The sequence below is a fragment of the Elaeis guineensis genome, chromosome 4, assembly GCF_000442705.2.
Source record: "Elaeis guineensis isolate ETL-2024a chromosome 4, EG11, whole genome shotgun sequence".
Classification (NCBI taxonomy): Eukaryota; Viridiplantae; Streptophyta; class Magnoliopsida; order Arecales; family Arecaceae; genus Elaeis; species Elaeis guineensis.
This window is the reverse complement of record NC_025996.2, coordinates 27705110-27716222: the sequence shown is the minus strand read 5'-3', so window position 1 is coordinate 27716222 and position 11113 is coordinate 27705110.

The following is an 11113-nucleotide window of genomic DNA, read 5'->3' as shown; positions in this document are numbered from 1 at the left end:
CGTTTAACCTGTTTAATATTTGGATCGGATTTGGATTTTAGATATCCGATCTGTTAACCCATTTAATATTCAGATTAGATTGAGTCAGATAATCCATTTAATCTATTTAATCTGTTTTTGACCTACTTAATCTGACCTATCTAACTTATTTAAAATCTATTTAACATGTTTAAAACTTAATCTGTTTTTGATCCATTTAATCTGACTTGTTTGATCCATTTAATCTAATTTGATCTATTTAATAAATAAGTTAAACAGATCAAATTGGATTATCTATTTAATAACAGGTTAGGTTTAGGTTTGAATTTTTGATTGATTTAATAAATAGGTCAGATTTGGATTGATGATTTTTTGATCCGATTCGTATTGATCTGATTCGTATATATTTCAATCCGATCCAATTGTCACTCCTAAATGTATATTGGGTCGGTACTACTATGCTAATATTGGACTATTTTTTTTCGATAAATAGGAGTTAAAGGATTTTAGAAGGTTTAAATACTCAACCAATTGGGCCCAACATTATTGGAGGCTGAGCTAGGCAAGCTTATGAGTCCTTTTTGTGGGTTTAAAAGAAATTCTTTGTGCACCACGGGCGGTGCAGAAAATCCGACGTAGAGTGTACTACTTTATATGATTGATTCACATAGCCATCGCTTTCTAACACACATTTAATGTATGCAGTTTCATTTTTTTGTTTAAAAATTTTGTATGATGAAAATATCCGTATCTTTTAAAAAAAATTATGATATTCTGTGACATATTATGATTTCCTATATGCAAGATGTCATAATATAATCCAAAAAATTATGACAACCTATGCATATTATAATATCATGCGTCAAATTATAACTTTCTGCATTCAGGATGTTATGATATGGTCTAGAATATCATAATATGGCTCAGGATATTATAATATGGAAAGGATATTTTTGTCCAACCACTTTTCAATGCGTATTTAATAATCGAGTTTTACTTTTTCGTTTAAAAATTTTTAATAATAAAAATATTCCTATTCTTTGAAAAAAATTACGACATGCTGTGTATATTATGACATCCTATAGACAAAAATTATGACTTTCTGGATGTAAGATATCGTAATATAGACATAGGATGTCATAATTTTTTTAAAGAATAGGGGTATTTACATCATTCAAAATTTTAAACAAAAAAAATAAAGCTGCAGGCATTAAATACGTGTTGAAAAGCGATGATATTAGCATGCTGCCATTTTAGGCCTATTGGGGTAAATACTCAAATTTTCTAAAGACCGACTAAGACGTCGAACGACTAAAGGCCTACTCTACTCCTCTCCAACTAACTCAGGAGAAATAGTCATTGGCTGTCTTCGAATATTAATGATATATGGACCACAACCGTCTAAGTCACATTCAATCGGCTATCTGCTTTACTACACAACTGACTTGGCAACATTACTCGATATCCAGTCGAATAAGATATGATACATTATTTGGCCTCCAGTCAATTTATGGCAACTACGATCTATTCTTCAAAGATTAAGGATGAAAAAATGGTTATTTGCCCATGACATGAACATGACTAGCTACTTACAACTGATTCAGTAACTTTCATGATCCATGTTGCGCATAACTGCAACAGTTATTCCTACATTCTCCAAATTCGTGGAACAGAAGTTACAACTGCATGTTCGTCTCCATATAAAGCAAGGTAAGTGAAGAAAACTAAATAAACTAATTCTAAAAAAAAATAAAAATTTTATTTTGGCTTTTATCTGTTCTCAAAATTCTGACTGACTTAATCATCGAAGGATCCACTGTCAGACAACCACCAACTAGTAGACTTATTTTGCAGGTTCCTACACCACACAAACAAGGTGCAACTCTCTCGGTTCCAAGTCGAGTATCTCATCAGAGCTTTGCGATAATAGATTAGCATGCTAAGAAGGGGCCATCAATTAACAATCATGCTAAAAATGAGAGCTCAGAATATTTCTATCGGCTTCGTCAGGCAATCTTTTTATCGAAAAGATCTTCCACTACCACCTGCGGAGCTCAATTCCTCACATCCAGTCATTACGATAAATGCACAATAATTTGCTGCCTTAGTGCAGCAAGTTAAGATCTTAACGGAGGCAGTCCACAACCTCCAACAAACTACAGAACAACAGCAGTAGCAACAGCAACCTCTAGTAGAGGAGTAGGCATCGCGTACTCACAATCGTCGTGCCTCACAGTGATCCCCTTCATTAGAGAAACAACCGACTCGACATTCACACCATATCGAGTCACAGCCATCTCGGCACTCCCACCATGCAACTCACCATCATCGACAGTCTCCTTTGCCTTCTCTTCATTACAACTCAAAGAAAGGGAAGCGGCCCCACTCACCTTCAAGTTTCTCGAGGGAGAATTCCACCCCTGAAATTTCTCAACAACAGCGGTTCGATGACCATGAGCACAAGTTTAGAGAAATTGACTACCAACTTGCTCAGCCTCAAATGGACAATCGAGGTTCTACCAATAACTTTGGTATCCATACTTCTTCACCTTTCTCCCAATGCATTTTGAACGAGCCAATCCCGACTCAGTTCAGAATGTTGCAAATAGAGCCTTATGACAGCTCTACCAATCCTGTTGATCACTTGAAGAACTACAAGGCTTTCATGATGATTTAGAAGATATTCGATGCCTTCTTATATTTAGGTTTCTCGGCCACCATCCAAAAAGCTGCTCGAGTCTGACATTCTGGACTTTAGTCAGAAAATATTCATTCATTTAAACAGCTGGAGCAGTTATTCATAGCTCACTTCAGCACCAGTAGGAGGATGCCATGAATGTCTGACGATCTCTTTTCCATCAAACAGCATGAGGGAGAGACACTACAAGATTTCATGGCATATTTCAATGCTGCCACGCTTGAGGTCCATGACCTCAATGAGGACATGACCATCTCGATCATAAAGAGAGGGCTTAAAAGTTTCAGATTCTCATATTCCCTGGATAAGATGCTTCTTTGGACATATGCTGAACTTCTCGATTGCATGTGCAAATATATTTTGTGGATGAGGGCACTATTGACTAGCACCAATTAGAAAGAAATGGTCAGAAGAAAAAGCAAAAAAAGAATGGGGCTTAAGTAGAACCAAGTCAGTTTTTAGCCAACAAAGAAGCCTTACTCTGCTGATGGAGTCTAAAATCGAATAACTTCAGTTATAGATATGACGTTTATATTCCTCTCTTTGCTCTTCGTGCATAGATTTTAATGAAAATCGAAGGAGAGGAGTACCTTCATCATCCACAGCCAATGAGGATGCCTCCGATGAGTCGTAATAAGAAGAAGTACTATCAGTTCAACCACGATCACGATCATGACACTGAGCAGCGTATCTAGCTTAAGGATGAGATAGAAGCCCTAATCTAATGGGGCTATCTCGAAAAATATTTGCACGACCATCTGGCCCAGCCTTCCACTGACCAATAACTTCGATCTCAATTGGAGAAAGTTAACAACAATCAATCGACGACAGGAGTCATTAATATGATCTTCAAAGGAATGCCAACTGGAGGGGCAAAATCCCTAGAAGGCCCTTCCAAATGACAATGGGGGGTACATTTAATTTTTTTTTCTGATGAAGATCTGTTGGGAGTTCAAACTCTCTATAATGATGCTATGGTCGTTTCAATGATTACAGCCAATTATGATGTAAAAAAGGTACTTGTAGATAATGAAAGTTCAGCAGACATTTTATTTTACGACGCTTTCTTCCGAATGCAACTAACAACAGACCGACTAAGATATACTAATTACCCTTTACTTAGACTTTCTAAAGATTTTGTTAACGTAGAGAGAAAAATAACTCTGCCAACTCTGCCGGTTAATACTGGATGGTACCCCTGACAAAGTACAGTGATGAGTGATTTTCTCATAGTTTGAGTTCTCCTAGCCTATAATGTCATACTTGAATGGCCTGGTTTGAATAAATTATGGGCCATTATCTCTACATACCACCTCCTCATCCGATTTTCAATAAACAATAACAACAATGTCGATGAAATGCGAGGAGATCGGCATTTAGCCTGACAATGCTACATGACAATAATTAAAGGGAAAAAGCCTTTGGAAAGTCTTCCCATCGACGGGCTAGACCAACATGAAAAAAAAAGTGGAGGAGAACCTGTCGAGTAATTGATCTCAATACATTCAGAGAAGAAGATCCGATTAAGGCTGTTCAAGTTGGATCTTCGGGATAAATTGATAGCCTTCCTTTGATAAAATGTAGATATTTTTGCATGATTGGCGTCAGATATACTAAGTATACCTCCTGACGTAATTATGCATAGGTAAAATGTTAACCCTGCATGCAGACTTATTCATCAGAAAAAGAAAAATTTTGCCCCTGAATGATAAATGATGATTGATGAGGAGGTCGATAAATTATTGGCCACCAACTTTATTTAGAAAGCCTATTATCCTGACTGGTTGACTAATATGGTAATGGTCAAAAAAGCTAATGGCAAGTAGAGAATCTGCATCGATTATACCGATCTCAATAAAATCTGTCCAAAAGATAGTTTTTTCTTGTAGAGAATCGATCAATCAGTCGACGTCACATCTGGACATCAACTTCTGAGCTTTATGGATGCATTCTCCGACTGTAATCAAATTCGGATAGCTCTTGAGGATGAGAAAAAAATGGCCTTCATTACTGAAAAGGGTCTTTACTACTATAAAATCATGCCATTCGAATTTAAAAATACTAGAGCAACTTATCAACGGCTAGTAAATAAGGTTTTCAAAAATCAAATCAACTATAATGTAGAAGTCTACATCGATGATATACTTGTGAAGAGCGATGACGATCTTCAACATATTGCCGACTTAAAAGAAGCATTCGACGTATTAAAAAGGCACAATATGAAGTTACATCTGATCAAGTGTGCTTTTGGCATAACCACTAATTTTTTTTTTGATTTGTTGATGATAAAGCGAGGAATAGAAACTAACCCAGAAAAGATCAAAATGATTCTTGATATGTGGCCCCGAACAAACAAGCGTGATATTCAAAAATTGGCAGAAAGAATAGCATCCCTCAGTAGATTCATTTCTAAATCGACAGAACGATGTCTCCCATTTTCAAGACTTTAAGACACATGAAGGACTTCACCTGATCAAACAAGTACCAACAAGCCTTCGATGACCTGAAGACATTCCTGAGCTCACCACCTTTGCTGACAAAACTGAATGCAGATGATAAACTGCTTATGTACTTAGCCGTTTCACATGAAGCAATCATTTTGATTTTGATCTAAGAATGTGAAGGAATACAAAAGCCCGTCTATTATACCAGCAAAGTTTTATATGGTGTCGAGATAAGATATTCTCAGATCGAGAAGACAATCTATACGATTATTCTCATAGTTTGATAACTTCGTCCATATTTTCAAGCTCACTTGGTGGAAATCCTAACCAATTTGCCTCTAAGATCTCTGCTACAGTGACCAGATATATTTGGAAGAATGGCGAAATAGATAATAAAATTCAGTAAGTTCGATATCACTTATCAACTTCGATCCTCTATTAAAGCTCGATCTTAGCCGACTTCATTGTCGAATGCACTATTTTTGAAGAAGATAAAGCAATTCGGGAGCACTCTCAAGAATTTTTCTTGAAACCAACATAGATATTACATGTTGACGGTGCATCAAATGCACAAGGTTGTAGAGCCAAATTTATTTTGACTAACATCGTTGGAGTTGTCACTGAATATATTATTAGGTTCGATTTCCAAGCTTTGAACAATCAAGCCGAATATGAAGCTCTAATAGTTGATTTAAAGATGGTAAAAAAACTCGATGTGAAACAACTAAAAGTCTTCATCAATTTTCAATTAATTACTGGACAAATTCGAAGAGAATATGAAGCTCGAGATCCGATTTTGATAAGATATCTCTGTAAATTTCAAACAATAAAGGCATACTTTAACTCTTTTGATATTTTTCATATTTCTTGCTCGAAAAATGTCCCAGCAGATTCTTTATCCCGACTAATAATTTCTAGTTACAATGACTTAGAGAAAAATTTTTATTCAACACCTCGAAGTTTTGAGTATCGATAATGATGAACAAGTGCATTAAATTCAAGTCGGTCATGAACCGAATTGGATCAACGCCTTTATAATTATCTATCGAATGGTATTTTATCGACAAACCCCACTGACACTCGATGACTAAAGCATCAGGCTTGTCAGTATACACTTATAAATAAAAAATTATATCGATGATCAGTCTCATTATCTTTGCTTAAGTGCCTTTCTCCTTCCAAAGCCGATTATACCTTTAGAGAAGTTTACGAAGGGATACGCGACAATCACCTGGGGGGCAAATTTTTATCTTACAAAATTCTTCGACAAAGCTATTATTGGCCGACTATGTAGAAAGATGCTGCTTACTTGGTATAAAAATGCGATCAGTGTCAAAGATCTGCCAACATACAATGACTACAATCATGTCATCTTAAATCTATTTTAGCCCCCTAGCCTTTTGATCAGTAGGGAGTCAACATTCTCGATCCGTTTTCTCCTATGAGTGGACAAAGAAGATTCATCATAGTCGCTATAGACTACTTTACAAAGTGGATGGAGGTAGAACTTTTAGCACAGATAATCAAACAAAAGATAATAGATTTTCTATAGAAATCGGTTATCTATCATTTTGGGCTTCCTCGAACAATTATCATGGATAATGACTGATAATTCTACAATGCCAAATTTGAAAAATTTTGCTCTAAGTTTCACATCACTTATTGACTAACATCAGTCGGACATTTACAATCAAACGGAGAAGCTGAGATAGCCAATAGGACCATACTCGAAGGTCTGAAGATAAGATTGAATCAAGCTAAAAGATTATAGTATTTTCTGATCCAACCAAACTATCCCTCAAATAGAGAACCTTCGTTTAATTTAGCCTTCGAAACTGAAGCAATGATCTCTGTTGAAATCAGTCTACCATCCATGAGGATAGAATACTATGATGAAGCAATGAATGTCGATCGATGATGAACCGACTTAGACTTGCTTAAAGAGACGAGAAAGCAAGCTTAACTAAGGATGGCGGCATACCAACAGCGAGTCGTTCGATACTATAACTCTCGTGTCAAGCCAAAAATTTTTCGATTGGGAGATTTAGTTTTTTGAAAAATTGAAGTATCTAAGTCTACCAAGCAAGAAAAATTATCCTCCAATTAGGAGGGCTCTTATAGAATTTCGGAAGTTCTCCGACCAGGGGCTTATAAAATCACAGTCTTGGATGGCATGAAAATTTCACGAATTTAAAATATCGAGAATCTATGAATATATTATCAGCGAGTCATAATAAATTTTGATTCATCTCTTCCATTCAATATCCATTTTTTTGTACTAAAATATTTATTTGGTGAATAACCAAAGTTTGTGATCGATTAACCCTTCATCGCACTAGCATGATTGATTGATACTTGGTCATGAAAAGAATGGTCAGATTAAAGCCGACATTAATGTTAACTGGCTAATACCTGGTTAACTAAAGGAACGAATATACCCCGTTATAACATAATGATGAGTACTTGTCAAGTTTGACAGCTACTTTGACAACCGTCTATATTTCGAGAATGTGAATTAACGAGATACTCTATTAAAAATTGATGACTTTTTGATAAATATCTCAACTATTATGTGTTATCTTTCGAGAAGGATACTTGAAATATTTTCATCACTTAATAGATCCTTTCTCTCTGATGATAATCGCCTGTTTATCGAGAAAATTTTATTCTCAATGGTAATTACATCAGAGTCCTAATATTATTGAAGGGAGATGACTATCTGTTAATGACAACCTTACTTAAAGATTTTAAAAGCAAAAATAGAAAGTTAGGATATAAGATGAAAGAGAAAGTTCATTTCATTACTGAAAAAAATTTTACATTCTCGGTTACAGACCAAATACAAAAGTAAGCAGAAAAGAAAAACCTAAGAGTCTACATTGGGAGCCGGAGCAGCTTCATCGGTTGCGGTATCTTCCTCTTTGTCAGGAGGCTGTACCCCACTCAAATCTATCTTAGGGTGTAGCCGAGAAATGATATCCTTGCAGTCTCCAAAGCCGACCTGGTATGCTGTAGTCGATCCATTTGTGAGATCTTCTTCATAGGCTTGAGAAGTTTTATACTCGGTCAGTGCTCGAATAGCTGTATCTTGGGCCCGAGTTTCTGCTACCACAGTTTTCTCTTCCACCTCCTGAGCAACCCGCTCGGCCTCATTCTGCTTCTCCCTGGCCTCAATCTTGGTTATTTCGACCATATTTACATCTTTCTTTAGATCAGCAATAACCCCTTGAAGTTGTTGATCTCATCAACCGACTTTATTTTTCTCAGCTTTCAACCATGAAAGGTCTTCTTGGTGCTTCTTCTCCCACTCCTCGGTTGCCCGAAGAAGTTTCTCTACGACCTCTACTCGAGCATTGGGAGTCTGAGCCACGTCCTGCAAAAATTGACTAAGCTGCCCAAAGTTGGAAAGTCCCTCATAAAAAATTGAGATATCGTGAAACAACTGCAAAATAAGAGGAAAAGTTTGCTAAGTACAAAAGTCAGATATAGAAACTCAAACAAAAATAGTCAAAAGTGTACTTACTAAAAGAAGTGATTTATAACACCCCAAAACAATCTCATCTAAGAGGCATGATTTTCTTTCCTCCCAGTCGGCTGGGAGCATGACCACCTTCATCAACTCCTGGGCAAGCTGACGGCCTTCCGACGCCTTCACATTACTAGGGACACGCATCCCCAGTGCAGTGAACCCCTTGGGCACAGGAGGGGCTTGATCCTTAGGCTCCGATGTTTGTGGAGCCTTTCCTCGACCTAGCCTCGATGGAGCTCGCGACGACCTAGCCTCGATGGACACCTGTCGACAAAGTGGAGCATGGATAGAAATGGAAACGGCCTTAGTTGGTGCATCCCCAACGATGATAAGATCGTCATCATCCCCCGGCAAACCAGCCTGAGGTTCCCTGGCTGTGGGAATAGGTGGAGGCGAGGAAGATACTGGTGGTGGAGCCGACCTCGATGGAAGAGGAACTTCTCAATGCTCCACCGACGACGATGGAGGATGCTTCTTTCTTGGGGGCTCTTGAGAAGGCTGTCCTCGAGCATCCTGATGGGCTGACTGCTTCCGAATAGCCAGTCGAATGGATTCAGCCGTAAGCTGCATCTCTACAAAATCGAATAAGTACATGGTTAGTCTCAATAGAAACAAACATAATATATATATATATATATATATATATATATATTCAGTATATTGACAAAGAAGAAAGTTCTATCGAGGGTGTTCATCGGACTCAATTCAGCGTCAAGACTGCTCCGAAAGAAAGCACTGCTGCTTTGGGACTTTAACGTCGAGCAACATTTGATAATGTTCTTTGTCGCTCTCAAGCACAACGTCATTTTTGTTTGAGGAAAGATCGGAAGCAGCCCAGACAGTATGAAATCCCCATAGATGGTCGGTAGAGACAAAAAAAAATTATTCTTCCATCCATGAATAGAAGACAGAAGCCCGATAATAAATTGATGATAGTATCGGAGACCGAAGAACCACCATCGTTGTTTTCCAAAGATATTTTTTCAAACAAAATAAGGCTCAAAAAAGAGAAGACCTTGGAAAAAAATTGGAGAAGACCGTAGAGGATGACAAATGAACAAAGAATCCAAATAGAATTCGACACCAATTGCATCAGAATTATTCGGCACAAGTTGAATATGTTCATGATAAAAGGGTGGAGAGGAAACCGATGGTCAGATTTTAAAAATTCTTCGTAAATGGCAATGTGACCATCTGAAGGAAGGGTCACATGACCATTTCAGCCAGGAGCCGAAAACTTGTATCGCTTTGAAACTCGGTAATATTCCGACAAACAATGGATTTCTATTTCAATTAATTCGGATCGCTCAAGGACCCGATAGAGGTGGACTATTAGATTGCTCGAAAACAAGCCGAGCTCTATGGGGTGAAGAACCTTCCTCGGGATTATCCCGAGAAAGAAAAACCACTCTATCTACAAATTGTGGGTCTCGAGGATCTTGATCTCCGATCAAATTCTCACCGCCTAATTCTACTCTCGAGAAAGAAAAACCACTCTATCTACAAGTTGTGGGTCTCGAGAATCTTGATCTCCGATCAAATTCTTACCATCTAATTCTACCCCTAACATCCTATGGTCAAGATCGACAACAATAAGAATAAAAAAAGAGTCCTGAAGCCTATCGGAGGAACTAAACAGAAAGAAGAACAAAAGCAAAACTAGCTACGAGGGGAAATGTCTACTAGCTACAAGAAGAAAGGAAGAAAGAAACCTCTTGACTGTTGTGACTTGAATAGAACTTCCTCCAACCCACGGCTGAGAGCAATGAAGCAACAGTACGTGGGCACTGGAGAAATGAAACAAAAAACAGAAGTCTTTCTGTGTCAACGGAGGTCTTCTTATTTATAGGAATGAGTAACGGCCTAGATCAATGCTAAAAAACCCGAGTAATTTGGAGACGTTGACAAGTGTCTGCCATCTCAATCGATTATTTTCGCAGCCGTTCGATGCATCACCGGTAAAATTCTACCACGTAAGCTCAATCGGTGAACGATAGCTTGAAGCCAATCTGCTCTTGACACATGGCCAATAATCTGTTTGAGAATCGACAATCGAATCATTTGATCTCTCATAATAAATATGAAAGATCTTTTCGCAGTCTGTGTCATAATTACCGTACGTCCTCCGAAACGACAAATCACCGGCATGGCTTGTGAAGCAATAATGAGAATGCACTTTTCACGAAATGATAAAATGCCAGCTGCACCTTATCAAGGTGGCATAAATGTGGATGAAGTGACGACCAGCACAATGCTAAGTCCAAAAAACTCTCATGGCCTGATCGATTATATTATTCAGTTACGAGTGTTGGAGGATAAATGTTGGGACAAATACTTAAATTTTCTAAAGATCGACTAAGATGTCAAATGACTAAAGGTTTATTCTGCTCCTCTCCGACTAACTCAAGAGAAATAGATATTGATCATCTTCGAATATTAATGATATATGGACCACAACCGAGT